We start from the raw sequence: 15,091 nt of genomic DNA, 5'->3' as shown, positions 1-15,091 counted from the left end.
TATTGTCCACTAAAACGTCCAATATTGCTTGTAAAACTCAGACAGAAAACCATCAGGGCCACGGACCTTGCAATTTCGAAGACTGCTAACAAAATCAAACATCTCTTCTTTTGGGAAAGGGTGGGCTATGCTATGCACATCTTCCTCTTTAAGCGTGGGAATATCAAGCCTCTCCAAAAATAAAAACAATGCTGTCTTATCGATCACCTGCTTGCGGTGGTAAATCCGCCTAAAGTTCTAAAGCAGAATTTCACCCACCCTGCCCTGCTCCTTTCAATGTATTCCCAAAACTGGCCACTTCAAAGCATAAATCGTGCTTCTGTAGCTTTGTTCTCAGGCCTTTCATGACAGAAACATTCCAGCAAAGTTGATCTACTCGTACATTTTCTGCATGGAGGCCCTATTGAATGTATAGCACTTGGCATAGTAGAAATCTTTCACTGCAAGTTTAGCCTTTTCAAACTCGTTTTTGTTCCCCTCAGAAGGCTGCTACCGCAATTTGAAAATTAAAGTTGTGATGTTACTGAATGATCTAGAATTTAGCAATATACAAAGGACAGTAGGCTACAGAGTCAAAGAGATGGGAATCCATTTCTTTGGAATGAAATGCCCTCACACACCAAGTTCGGTGTCATGCTTCATCATCGGGCTGCTTCTCGTCTGGCCGGCGCTGCAATGCCAGACGGGCTCCCAATGAGGGGCACTTTGGCGGAGATCTTTTGCCAAATAGCCATTTGGTGCCGTGGGGGTGAGAGATTTAGTGAGTGTAGAGTAATAAGTGGTGTGTCATGTTTATGTGAGTTAAAACAGGGTTGGGAGTACCAGCAAAAATAACTTTAATTGTGGGGTGTCCTACCCTGATTAAAATAAAAGGGAACGGCGCAATGATAAGTTAATGTCTTAGGTGTGGCGCTCTTCCGTGTGGTTGGTCAACATGTTTCTTCGCAATTCTACAAGTCGAGAGGTGATTCATCAGGACCTATAGTTAAAAAACTATCTACACTAAGGTGGACTGGAAAACAATAATGAATTAATGTTTGGGATTTAAGCCACCATGACGTACTCTGTCTAATGGCTGGTAGTACTGGTTCTACCTATTATGGACAGATACATATTAATGTATGATGTCAAACAAATATCACAAGCATCAAACACTACTGTCCTAGTCCCTGTGTGTCTAACTCACAGCACACAGTGCTGAGGTATTACAGGCATATAAAAACCAGGTGCCAAATATTGAAGTGGTCACATTATTGCTCATGTGTGTCCGTATATTAAAAACCAAAAAACTGCAGAAAGAGCACAAGACTCACCCTAATTGGGATATACTACTGCTTCATCAATCCCCGGCAGGTTAATATATGAGGAGCTTCCCCATACACTACAGGGGTATGCAGATAAAAAGGAACAGTTAAAAGTTGCCAGCTTACGAAGTTAATAGCGTATTAATTGAATAAACTAGAGGATTGGATATGTGGGCCTCCTTAGAACATATAGTGACATTCTCCTTCATCATGCTATCTGGCACATAGAGAAGTGCCCATCATTCAGGGGTAGTTCATTAACATTGCCCACAGCATTAAAAAGTGGTCTCAGTTATAGCGGAACAACACAGGCTTCATATTTGTTACTGAAGATAGGCTAAAGAAACAAAAAAAGGCGAGAGGAGCTAGGGAACGTGCATCTACATAGTTGAATGTTTTAAACTGGCTAGGAAACCCATTAACAGGGGTTGAGAGTGCGGAACATCAACAGACCATAAAGGTAATCATAGTACCAACATTTGTGTAGTATGCAATGTGTCCAAGGACCTACCCACTGCTGCAGGGACCGAGAGGTGTGGTGTAGTGAAAAAGCCTGGTTGGAAGGCCATGCGTTGTTCGTGGGGGTCCTGGGAGACAGCCTTGGTGGTGGGTACTTCGTACAGTGTGGTCGGTGCAGGTGGGTCTCCTCAATGCAGCTGGACTGACTTGCTCCTGTTGGGGGGGTGCCGAAGCTGTCCCTGAGCTCTTGGAGGGCGTCTGTGTCGAAGGTGGGGATGTCCTCTTTGTCATCAGTGAAGAGTTGTTGGGTCTACTCCGCAGGAGGTTTTGATTCTCCATCTGCAATGTCGGATGTGTGTTTGTACTTGTACATTATCAACCCACATTTTCCTGCTATGCCAAATGTGATTGGCCAGTTTTTACACACAAGCAGCACCAGTTGTGTCCTCTGTTCTGTTGTGACTGTGTTGCAGTTTGTACCACATTGTTGTCAATGTTGATGTGCTCTGAATGTTATGTGTGTTCTGCATTTTGGGAGAGTCGCCCCTGCAGCTCTGATTTTGCTGCCCCATATCCCTTTCATGCGATGTGCCTTTGACGTCTGTGTTTTTACAGTGCTGAGATGTTGCATACTTGGGTACATTGGGCTCTTGGTGTGAGATGGGAGTCTGGGGTAAGATTTGTCCATATCCCGTTCATGTGATGTGCCTTTGACTTCTGTGACAATGACAATGACAATGACACTTTATTTGTGTGATTAATAAAAGCCAATACAAAAGGAACAATCAATCTAAAAGGGATAATTAAAATTGAGTAAAATAATGATATATATACACGGCGTGTTTTGTTTTCTAAGATGCAATAAATGTTATTCCTTTAGGTGCACCGGGCAAGTTTTTAGTGGGAGCCAGACTGCATAGGACCTTCCTCCGGATGGACTCCATGCAGTGCCATGGTTGACCTGTCCGTTAGGGCTTGGCGGGCATGATAGATGAACTTAGCAAAATTGGCCATGTGCTTCACTGTGTCCAGCAAGTATAACTGAAGAACTGCCTCCTTTGCCGTCCGTGTGCCCAGTTGGAGGAGAATGGCCCTTAGATGGATTCGGCGGATTGGCAACAGGGCGAGACAGCATTGAAAGAGATCCACGCTTGTAATGGCAGCGGCAACACTCCGTAATCGCTGGTCTTACTATCATTGAAGGATACAGATGTTGTAAAGGAAGCACGTGCAGTCTGGCTGCAAGAATACTTTGTAGGGCTTGCCTCCCCACCGGCTGTGTGAGGTGTGGTTTGAGGCCATATGAAGTGTGAAGGGAACTTTGGGTCTCATGGAAGCCTCTAGCTGTCAAAGCTTCGATATCCAGTTTACGAGTGCATGATCTTACTTGCTTTTTTATTGATGTTTTAATAGTTGTATACTTAATTATAGTAGGGTCCCAGTTCTCTGTAGCTAGATTCAATAGATCTTTGGCTGAGGCAAGACCAGTTGACCATGGGCTGCCCGGGTTTTTAAATATTTTGTTTATAACAAAAATCATTGAATTCTCTGGGGCCACAGTGGCTAAATAAAAGTATTTTGCCAGACTTGCCAGTTCTTCCAAAGATTGTCGATTAAGGTTAAATTCCAGGCAAATTAGAGTGTTCCTTCTGCACGATGGAAGACAAAATAGCTTTTTGCAGGCTGCACAGTTGATCTTTTCAAGGTCTTGCATAAATTTGCCCGGGAACGCCTGTATCGCATAGTTGAGGGAAGGTAGTAATTTTGCCGTCAGGACTCGTTGGATAGCCATGGTGGTTGGACTTTCCAAGGTGGCGTTAAGTTTACAGATGGCGTAAGTAACCATTTTGCCTTTCTGCTGGAGCTTGTGGCGATGAGCCTGTGGCCGGCCAGTTTCACTGAACCAGACTCCGAGATAATTGTACGATTGTGTACTGGTCAATGTTAATGGTCCCAAACTCCATTTCATAAACTTATTTTTCGGATGGCGGCCACAGATCACTATCTTAGATTTCTTTGGGTTTGCGACCATCTTGTTTTTGGCATTATACTCTGCGAGTGCTGTTAGGGCTTTTTGAAGGCTAACTTTGGTATGGTCCAAAAGGACCAGGTCGTCTGCATATTATATCAACTGGATTCTGGTTCCCCCAATCCTGGAGTCACCAGAGTTTCTCCGTGCAGTGGGTTTCCCAGATCTGCTGTGTATAGGTTAAAGAACCGCAGGGCAAGTACACAGCCCTGCTTTAACCCGTGATCTGTGCTGATTTTTTCTGTGGCTGTTTCGCACGAGAGTTTAACTCTTACCCAAGTTTGCGTATAAAACAATTTGATGTCTTGAAGTAGTTTCGGGCAGATATTCCAACAGGCCAATTTCTTCCGTAGGATGTTTCGGTCTACCCCGTCAAATGCTGCTGTATAATCAATAAAACAAGCAAAAAGCGGCTGATTGCCACGAGCCATTTTTTGGTGTACTAAATATGATAGGGCAGTGATATTATCTAAGGTGGAACCTCCTGGACGGAACCCGGTCTGATAGAAAGGAAGCAAATCCTCCTTACTGACCCAACCTACTAGTTCCATCAGGAGAGTGCTTGCATAGGCCTTGCCCTCAATGCCCAATAAGGCAATCATGTGGTAGTTCCTAGGGTCCGTGCTTGGCCCTTTTTTATAGATTGGATGTAGTAGTGTTCCTCTCCAGGAATCTGGGACGTCCTCCAAGAGCCTGCACTCCACATACAACTGTCCCAAACTCTCAGCCCAAAAGTTGATGTCTTCTTTAAAAAGGGATCCAGGCAGGCCATTTGGTCCAGGGGCTCCATTGTGGCGTATTTTTTTCAGAATAGTTCGTATTGCCTGTGTTTCAGCGAGGGTGGCATCAGCCAAGGGATCAATGGATTCAATTGTTGTGTTACTTAGATGTTCCCCGAAAGTTGTTGTTTCAATTGGGTTTTTCTTTGCATCGTTGGTGTAGAGAGTTTTTACATGGGCTGACCAAGTGCTTGCATCAAGTGAGTTCTCTCTGTTGGAAGTTCCATGGATTACCTTGTTTATATCTTGCCATAATTCTTGGGATTTACTGGGGGCAAGCAGCTCAAAAATCTTCAGCCATTTTTCCTCTGTAAGTTTGCGTTTTACTTGCCAGACCACTGTTGCATGAGTCTTAGCCGCTTGTTTTAGATTTTCTTTGCTCGATAGGCTCTACGTTTGGAGTTAAGTTCTCTTGAGCATTTCTTAATTGCTGGTTGGTGTCCCAATTTATAAGCAGAGTTGACGTGGGTTCTTTGATTGTCGCTCCCTCAAAGCTGGTGGGCTAAGTCATATGCGAGTGAGCCCCATTCTCCTATTCTGCCCTTGTCATATGGCCAGTCTACCAGCCTTTCCATGTTAGTTTACATGAGGCAAACTTATGACTTGGAAACGGCCCCCATTTAATTCTTCGAAGGAGTCTATATCACTCTTCCTCCTTTGTGGCTCCAATACAGCGAAGAGTATAATGTATTTTCGCAGTAATGGACATCTCTAAGGTAAGAGCAGCTTAGTCACTTTCGATCCGGGGGTGGACTTTATAATTTGGCATGCGTTTTTGTAGGCTCTCACTTAGTAGGATATAATCTATTGTTGTCTGGTTGTTGTAAGCGGGTACTATCAATGCTGTTGGGTTGACTTTTGTAGTTAAACAGTGTGTCGTTTCCAGCTTATAAACCTGCATTAGGGCATTGAATCTTCTGGTGCTTCTGTTGCGGTGATTTTCAGGGGTCGTTTGCCCTATATCATGCATGTTAAGATCACCAAGAATAATGGATTCCATGCCTGCATACCGTAGTGATAGAGTTTCAATCTCGTTTAATAGCTGTTTGAGTTTGTCATTTGAACCCGGCCCATGGCGGTTGAAGTAGACATTGATTAGGAGTATTGATGTTGGGCCGTCTGTCGTGATCAGGCCTTTCAAAATGCCAGCCAAAGACATGTCTGATGTATTCTGTATTACTGAAAAGTTTACTTTCAGTGCATGCTTGACGTATATTGAGATGCCCCCTGACGGTCCCCCGAAAATATTGTCTTTTATTGCGGGTTTGAAATATTCAACATACTGAGACACGTGCCCTGATGAAGGTGAGACCTACAGTAGGTCACACACCGAAACATACATCGGCACAACTACAATTATCTGGCGAAGCCTATTTGAACTGTTCAACTATTCATCGTTCCCGTTTGGATCATCATTTAAAATCCCTTTATTGTTTAATTCTGTAAAATATATTCCTTGATAGTATCCATACACAATTATTTCTTGTCTTCTGTATTTCTGGATTGCTACTCACTGGGAGATATAGCAACACTATACCCAGTAGGACTTTCTAGTCCCCTGTTTTCTGTCCTACCCAGGCCTATAGGTCTTTGCCCGTTGTAATTTTTAAGATTTTACTAAATTTGAATGAATGGATCCTCTAGGATCAGGACGAATGTGATTGAATGAGTATGAGTTGGAGTGAATGTATGAATGAGTGTTTTGCGTGGGGGTACATCATTTTCTCATTGTATTTTTTGCTGTTAACACATTTACTGAAATAATGAATTGTTTATTGATGAATATTGATTAAAACTTATTCATGGACTTATATCCTATCTTGGTCTGTTGATCTACTTTCTCCTGGGAGGGAGGTTGTATTTAATGTGACTTTATAAGCACTTGTTGACTGAGTACAGGTGGAGATTTTTGTTGTTTCATTATATCGGCCCACAATACCACCATGGCAAGTCATACCGGGTGAGGGGCATTGCTTTTGCAGAGGTGTTCTCGACATGTTATCAGGAGGAGTTTCACCAAAGAATCAATAAGAAGTCAAATTAAGATTGAGCATACATGCTATACCTGGCCATAATAGACAGTGCATTCACCACCGAACCACAAAGCATACCCATCATACTCTAAGTCAGGCCCTTATTATGTTTAGCCCTATTAAATGAAAGCAATAGGTCATTGCTCAGTTTTAGCACGTTCATCAAAATAGTGTACTTCAGTTAAAATGATTATAAAACCAAGCATAAAACCATATTTAAAACATAACATAGTAGTGCTGAATCAAATATTAAGCGCAAATAGAGGCACTTTTTAGGACACCTGCACAGCCCTTGATAGGTGCTTATGAAATCTCTTGTATTGTATTAAAAGGGAGCTCTTATGAGTTCCCATGGCTGCTCTACTGTTTTCATTGGCTTTTGTGTGGAACTTTTTTTGGGGGGTTAACTTCCCCTGGCTACATGCATTTATTATATCAATCAATCAATAAATATGGGGCTTTTAAAGTGCGCTACTCACCCCTTATGTTGACTGGGAGCTCGTTCCAGGCCTTGGCTGCGATGTGAGAGAAGGCTCTTGCACCTGCTCTGAATCTGCCGATGTGCGGGGTCTCTGTTAGGGCGAGGTTGGCAGAGCAGAGGTTTCTTTTGGGTACATGGAAAGAGACTCTTTCGTTGAGGTAAATGGGTCGGATGTTGTGGAGGGATTTGTAGGCGTGGATGAGTAGCTTGAAGGTTACTCTCTTCTCGAAGGGGAGCCAGTGGAAGACTCGCAGGTGCTGGGTCATGTGCTCATGTTGTGGGGTGCCGAGGACGAGTCTCGTTGTGGAGTTCTGGATGGTCTGGAGTTTGTGTATACTTCTACTAAAGCTGTTCACACTGTTTAAGCTGCATTCACTGTTAAAATAAGATATCTTCCCATGGAAAAGGCAGAGAGCTTCTAACAGTATGCTGGAATACTTGTTTTTTATTACTTAGTTGTGTGAAGCAGATGCTTTGGCCTTAGAACGTTTATGACATATCCTATTTATGCCTCAGTACCTTTCTTTGCACTTCGATGGCATTATCGGATTGATTTTTTAAACTTAATCATTTTGGTCATTATGATAACATTTGAAATGTTGTAATAAACATAGCATGTTAAAAATAAAGTTAATAACAAGAGCTATGCTATATTTTGCTACCAAACAGGCAACCACAAGTGCAGTTACCTTGCAGACAACAGGGTCATGATTTGAATGGTGCAGCTGGTGCAGTGGCACTAGGCCAAAAATGTGTCCGAATTCCTCTAAACACCTGATATTGCTATATTTTACTACTATACAGGCAGTCACAATTGCAGTTGTCTTGCAAGCAACCGGGTCATTATTTGAATGGTGCATCAGGCACAGTGGTACCAGGCCCAAAATGTGTCAGAACTCCTCTAAACACCTAGGCCCCATTTAGGAAGGCCGGGCGGACTTTGCCCGCCCTCCATCCTCACGGTACAAGGGACCACCCGCCATAAAGGCGGGGGTCCCGTGCCTGCAATTAGGATGTGCCCGTCACTGTTCCTAACATTGTGGCAGGCGGTGCACTCTGCACCGCCCGCCACAATGCCAGGAATGCATGCTGTGCACTTCCATGCACAACATGGCAGGCACCTCGCGGTGCCTGCGATGTTGTGTATGGAACTGCTGGTGGGGTCCCATAGGTACCCCCCATGTGCACCCCCTACCCCCGGAGTCCCTGGGGGCCTGCAACGGGCCCCCAAAGCAGACTCCGCATGCCTTTCTGTGGCGGCAATGCCGCCACAGAAAGGCATTGTAAAATGCCCATTCTAATATGGCTGGCGGTGTCTTATAGACACCAACTAGTCGGAGAAGCCTTACAATGGTAAGGTGGGTGCCCCTGAGCACGCCAAAAATAAATGTAGCAGATTGTAGCACGATAATTGATGCAAGTAAACAATAGAATGGTGGTCCACAATTTTAATCAAAGTGTCCACGTGGTTAATCAATCATGCATTCTTTACACGTGATGTGTTACACGAATCATCATGGTTTCCAAATGAGAATCAATATATATCACACAGTACGTATTCACCCCGATGCATTTCGAGCCTGCACGGCTCTTCATCAGGGGGTTGAGTATCTAAAAGAAAATGGACCGGGTAAGTGAAATTCACAGGAGACCGAGGATAGGTAAAGGAATGTGAAGTTGGATAATATAGGATGCATGCGTACAGCAAGAAAAGGGTGTCCCAAAGTAGAAACTAGAAGGTGGCGAGTGATGTTAAAGACAACGAATTTAAACGTGCAGAAAAAGAAAAAGAAACAGGCGTGACTGACTAGAGTGATAGAATCCGATAGCCGTAGAAAGTCCCGGTGTCTACAAAACGTGACAGAGCGGTTTGTGACTATGTTTTGCCGTCGTGTTTGGAAGCGGAAAGGTGCGCGACGGTGCACGGGTGAAATATAAATTGCAGAGTCGTTTCTGCGGGTGTGGTAGTGAGTAACAAGCGTGATCGACTAAATGCGGTAAAAAAGTGTGGAGCAGTGGCTTACCAGGGTAACCGAAGAGTCAGAAACGAGTATGTCCGTCAGGGGCAGCGTTTGTGAATCGAGTGCTGGAACACCCGTCACAAGGATATAGAGATGGGACTAGCCGGGATGTGTGCGAGAAACAAAGAGCGGACAAGCTTGGAATTGTGTGGGAGTGCGGAAGTATACAGAGGGGAGAGAAATTGACGAGGGTTGCGTGAGGGTGCAAAACCAAGGTAATGGGCCGAAGTATCTAAGCGTCAGAATAACAGGATGAAAGAACGGAACAACAGGGGAGGGCGGAGGAAAGATAGTGAAACAGAGCTATAAAGATCAAGGGCGAGTAGACAGATGAGGGTGGAAGGAAAAAACGTTAGAGAAAGAGTGGGAACGAGAAAATGTGGTAGGGAGAAAATGAGCAGACAAAATGATTCAAAGAATGGTGCTGAGAAAGCTGCCAGTGGAGAAGACCATAAGGCCAAATAGTACAGTAAGGTACAGTAATGAACTGATCAAAGGAAACTGCTATATTCCAGTCTTTCATTAAGTCCTTTGGGGGCCATAGCTTGCATCTTATGGATCCAAAATAGTTCTCTTTGTAGAAGGTATTTTTTGGGGTCAATGCCAGTAGGTTTTTTCACTACTTCAAGAATTTGGAAGCGGATTTGGCTCAATGTGTGATTGTGTTGGGTATAGTGAACGGCTAGGGTAGATTTGGTATTCTTGGTGCGGATGTTGCTGCGGTGTTCTGTTAGTCTGATCTTTATTTTTGGTTCGGTTTTTCCCACATATGGGAGACCACATGGTCATTTCAGGAGGTAAACGACATTGCTGGTGTCACAAGTTGCGTTCACTTTCAATGGGATCTTGGTACCTTGTGAAGGGTGTACCGCGGTGTTACCCGGAATAATGTTGTTGCAGTTGGCACAGTTATGACAAGGGATGGTTCCTTTGTAAATTTGTGTAGTTTCTTGGCGTGGTTTCAGCATTTGTTGAAGATTCTTGGATCTTTGGTAAGCAAATATCGGTTGGTGTTGGAAAATCTGGTTGAAATCAGGTTCCAGTTGTAGCACTTGCCAGTGTTTCATGATGATATTCATGATGATTTTGCTGGTGGTGGAAAATTTAGAAACAAACACACTGCGTGTGTTAGAGGCTTGTACTGTGGCTTTTGGTTTGAATAAGGAACTTCGTTCGATTTTAGTCGCTTTTTCATATATTGTTTCTACTAATTGAGCAGGGTAACCTCTTTTTAAAAATTTGTCTTGAATCACTTTGCTGTCTTGGTTGTAGTTGTTGTTTGTAGAAGCAATCCTTTTGGCTCGTAGAAACTGCGAGTATGGTAGGTGTCTTTTTAAGCTGGGTTGGTGGAAGCTTGTGTGGTCGAGAAAATTGTTGCGGTCGGTTAGTTTAGTGTATATGGATGTTTCTAGGACGTTGTTTTTCACTTGAATATCTACATCAAGAAACGCAATTCTTGTAGAACTGATCGTATGGGTGAATTGGATTCTGTCATTGACTGTATTGAGGGTTTGAATGGCGGTCACTAGTTGGGATTCTGTGCCGGACCACAAAAGGAAAATGTCATCAATGTACCGACCATAAAATTTGAGATGGTTTGTCCAGGATGGAATGGTTAAAATGTTGGTCGTTTCATAGTCATGCATAAAAAGATTAGCGTAGGCAGGTGCCGCGCAATTGCCCATCGCGACTCCAGACAATTGGATGTAGAATCTGTCTTCAAATCTAAAATAGCTGTGAAACAGTGTAAATTGTAGAAGTTCCATGAGGAAAACGTGGAGGTTAAGAGACTTAGAAGTTTGTACAAGCGTTGATTCCACTGCCTGCATCCCTAGATCGTGAGGTATGGATGTGTACAACGCGTTAACGTCGATGGTGCATAACAGAATGGGTTCTGTTGGATCAAGAGTCACTGTCTGTAGTTTCCTTAGGAAATCTGTGGTATCCTGGATGAAGCTAGGCATTTGTCTAACTGCAGGTTGTAAGTGTCTATCAAGGTAGGTGCCAATAGGTTCATGGATGGAGTTTCTTGTGCTGACAATAGGTCTGAATGGAGGTGTGTGTGGATTTTTGTGAACTTTGGGTACCATATACAAATATGGAACTTGCGCATATGGTTTAGATAAAAATCTTCTGTCTGTGTCAGTAATGGTGCCATCGGTAACAGCTTTGTCGATGGAAGACTGGAGTATGGCATTGTATTCAATGGTGGGGTCGTACTCGATTTCTAAATAGGTGTTGGCGTCCTGTAGATGTGCATGAAAGCTGTCAGTATAGAATTGGGTATCGAGGATGACAAGGGCGCCGCCCTTGTCTGCTTTGCAAATGGTGATTGTTGGGTTGTTGGCCAGTTGTGAGATGGCTGTCTTTTCTCCTTTGGTAAGATTGGATTTGTCATGTCGAGTGTAACGCTTCAACATCAGGAGATCTTGTTGTACTAAAGTTTCCTCTGATCAGTTCATTACTGTACCATACTGTACTATTTGGCCTTATGGTCTTCTCCACTGGCAGCTTTCTCAGCACCATTTTTTGAATCATTTTGTCTGCTCATTTTCTCCCTGCCACATTTTCTCGTTCCCACTCTTTTTCTAACGTTTTTTCCTTCCACCCTCATCTGTCTACTCGCCCTTGATCTTTATAGCTCTGTTTCACTATCTTTCCTCCGCTCTCCCCTGTTGTTCCGTTCTTTCATCCTGTTATTCTGACGCTTAGATACTTCGGCCCATTACCTTGGTTTTGCACCCTCACGCAACCCTTGTCAGTTTCTCTCCCCTCTGTATACTTCCGCACTCCCACACAATTCCAAGCATGTCCGCTCTTTGTTTCTCGCACACATCCCGGCTAGTCCCATCTCTATATCCTTGCGACGGGTGTTTCAGCACTCGATTCACAAACGCCGCCCCTGACGGACATACTCGTTTCTGACTCTTCGGTTACCCTGGTAAGCCACTGCTCCACACTTTTTTACCGCATTAAGTCGATCACGCTTGTTACTCACTACCACACCCGCAGAAACGACTCTGCAATTTATATTTCACCCGTGCACCGTCGCGCACCTTTCCGCTTCCAAACACGACGGCAAAACATAGTCACAAACCGCTCTGTCACATTTTGTAGACACCGGGACTTTCTACGGCTATCGGATTCTAACACTCTAGTCAGTCACGCCTGTTTCTTTTTCTTTTTCTGCACGTTTAAATTCGTTGTCTTTAACATCACTCGCCACCTTCTAGTTTCTACTTTGGGACACCCTTTTCTTGCTGTACGCATGCATCCTATATTATCCAACTTCACATTCCTTTATCTATCCTCGGTCTCCTGTGAATTTCACTTACCCGGTCCATTTTCTTTTAGATACTCAACCCCCTGAAGAAGAGCCGTCCAGGCTCGAAATGCATCGGGGTGAATACGTACTGTGTGATATATATTGATTCTTTATTGGAAACCATGATGATTCGTGTAACACATCACGTGTAAAGAATGCATGATTGATTAACCACGTGGACACTTTGATTAAAATCGTGGACCACCATTCTATTGTTTACTTGCATTAATTATCGTGCTACAATCTGTTACATTTATTTTTGGCGTGCTCAGGGGCACCCACCTTACCATTATAAGGCTTCTCCGACTAGTTTTGGCCAGCACCTCCCAGACAGCAGGTGAACCTCCTGAGCACCCCGACCTTACGAACTGAGTTCACACTCTTCATTACCCTATTACTTCTTGTGAGTGCAGCGATTGCCCCTCTTTGATAGACACCAACACCATATAGAACCCTTTTCCGCCTGGTCGCAAGGCGACCGGGGCGGAAAAGCGGCTGACGGCCTTTCCGTCCGCCGCGGACCCCCCAGCCATAATGATATGGCGGGGGGCCATTCCTGCACTAATGGTGGGCGGATCGTCCCCGCCAGGCCGGCGGTGGATACCGCCGGCCTGGCGGGGGCGATCCGCCCGCCATCCTAATGGGGCCCCTAATATTGCTATATTTTACAAATAAACAGGCAGTCATTAATCCAGTTATCTAGAATGTCCTAGGGCCATGATTTTATTAGGGCTGCAGGTGCAGTGGAACCGAGACCAAAAGTTCGAGACACCCCACTAAACATTGAAGATTGCTATATTTTATAGCTAAACAGGCCGTCAGCAGTGCAGTTATCTTTCAGGCATAAGCGTCATGATTTGAATGGTGCAGCAGGTGCAGTGGCACCTGGGCATACAGTTGTTAGAACTCCTCTAAACACATAATATTGTGCTATTTTATTATTAAAGAGGCAGTCACAATTATAGTAACCTTGCAGATTAAAGGAGCTTGTTTTAAAGGGTGCATCAGGTGCAGTGGCACCGGGGCCAAAAGTTGTCATATGTCCACTAAACAACAAATATTGCTATATTTTACTACTAAATAGGCAGTCACAAGTGCAGTTAGCTTGCAGACAACAGGATCATTATTTGAATTGTCAGCAGGTGCAGTTACACTGGGCCCAAAAGCTGTCAGAACTCCTCTAAACACCTAATATTGCTATATTTAGCAACTAAACAGGCAGTTATAAGTGCAGTTATATAGCAAGCACTAGGATCATGTTTCAATAGTGCAGATACACCGGGACCAAAAGCTCCAGGCACCTCACTAAACATCTAATATTTTATTCCTAAACAGGCAACCATAAGTGCTGTTACATTGCAGACAACAGGGTCATGATTTGAATGGTGAAGCAGGTTCAGTAGCACTGGGCCCAAGATTTGTCAGAACTCCAATACACACATAATATTGCTATATTTGACTACTAAACAAGCAGTCACAATTGCAGTTACCTTGCATTGAAAATGGACTTGACTTTTTGACTATTACTTGTAGGAAGGTGGAATCTGACTGCATGGTTACCCCCACTTTTTCCCTGGTGTTTTGCTAATTTTGACTAGTCTGACTGGGATCCTGCTATCCAGGACCCCAGTCTATCTCTGTTGTCCCTTAAATTGCAATGCATGTACTGTAGGTACCCTCCAGATTGAATACTGGGGCACCCTTATCAGTCCCTAGTATATGGTACACCATGTACCCAGCGCATAGGTACCCCAGAGTCCTCCCAGGGGCTGCAGCATGTATTATGCCATCCCTGAGACCATTCAAAATGCACCACAGGTCTGCTACTGCAGCCGTGTAAGGTGGTGCATACACCCCTTACTTAGATATAGGTTACTTATATCTATTCTAAATCACTGCACATATAAACCTATCAGTCACCCCAATGGCAGGCCTTATCAGTTCTGAAGGCAGGGTCCTGGGTTTTGTGTGAGAGGGTGCCCCTGCATGAGCATAACCCCTCTGCAGCCTTCGGAACCTGTTCTCCGGGGTTGTCTGTGATGCAGTGAAACCATATATACTTAAGTGCGTTATAACATGCAGTAAATGCTAACTTTGAAACGGCTGCTTAGAAACATGTTGTGGTTGGTGTCAAACACCTTGGTATCATACCTCCACACCAGTAACTGGTGTGAAAGGTATAATTCCTCCCTTCTATAACCACTACTGTGGGTCACCGGTCTACCCGATACCAGCTTTCCCGACCTGGGCAGCAAAAAATTGATGCTACCAGCCACAGACACAAGTCTGCCCTCCTGCAGCTGAGCTGAGCTCGAGCAGGGTAAGGCCTGACAATAGGTTTCCTGTCACAGGGAGGTCTGACCACCTCCCAGACAGGATTTAATGTATTGGGGCTGGGTGGGTGCACTCTGAGAGTGCCTGAAAGTCTGCATGTGGGGGCACATTTTGGTGTCCCTGTGCATAGTCCAGCTCAAAAAAGTTGCAGGAGCCATTTGCTCCTGCTCTGGTGTGAAACTGGACAAAGGACATGGGTAACCACCCTAATGTCCTGTCCCTCCCCTAGGAGGGTACCCAGACTTTGTCAAACCCCTCTCTTGGGTATAAAGTAGGAAACCTGACTACAGGACTTTAGATTTTACCTGGACTAAACTCTGTAGGCA

Source organism: Lissotriton helveticus, chromosome 1_1, assembly GCF_964261635.1.
Source record: "Lissotriton helveticus chromosome 1_1, aLisHel1.1, whole genome shotgun sequence".
Classification (NCBI taxonomy): Eukaryota; Metazoa; Chordata; class Amphibia; order Caudata; family Salamandridae; genus Lissotriton; species Lissotriton helveticus.
This window is presented reverse-complemented; position numbering follows the sequence as displayed.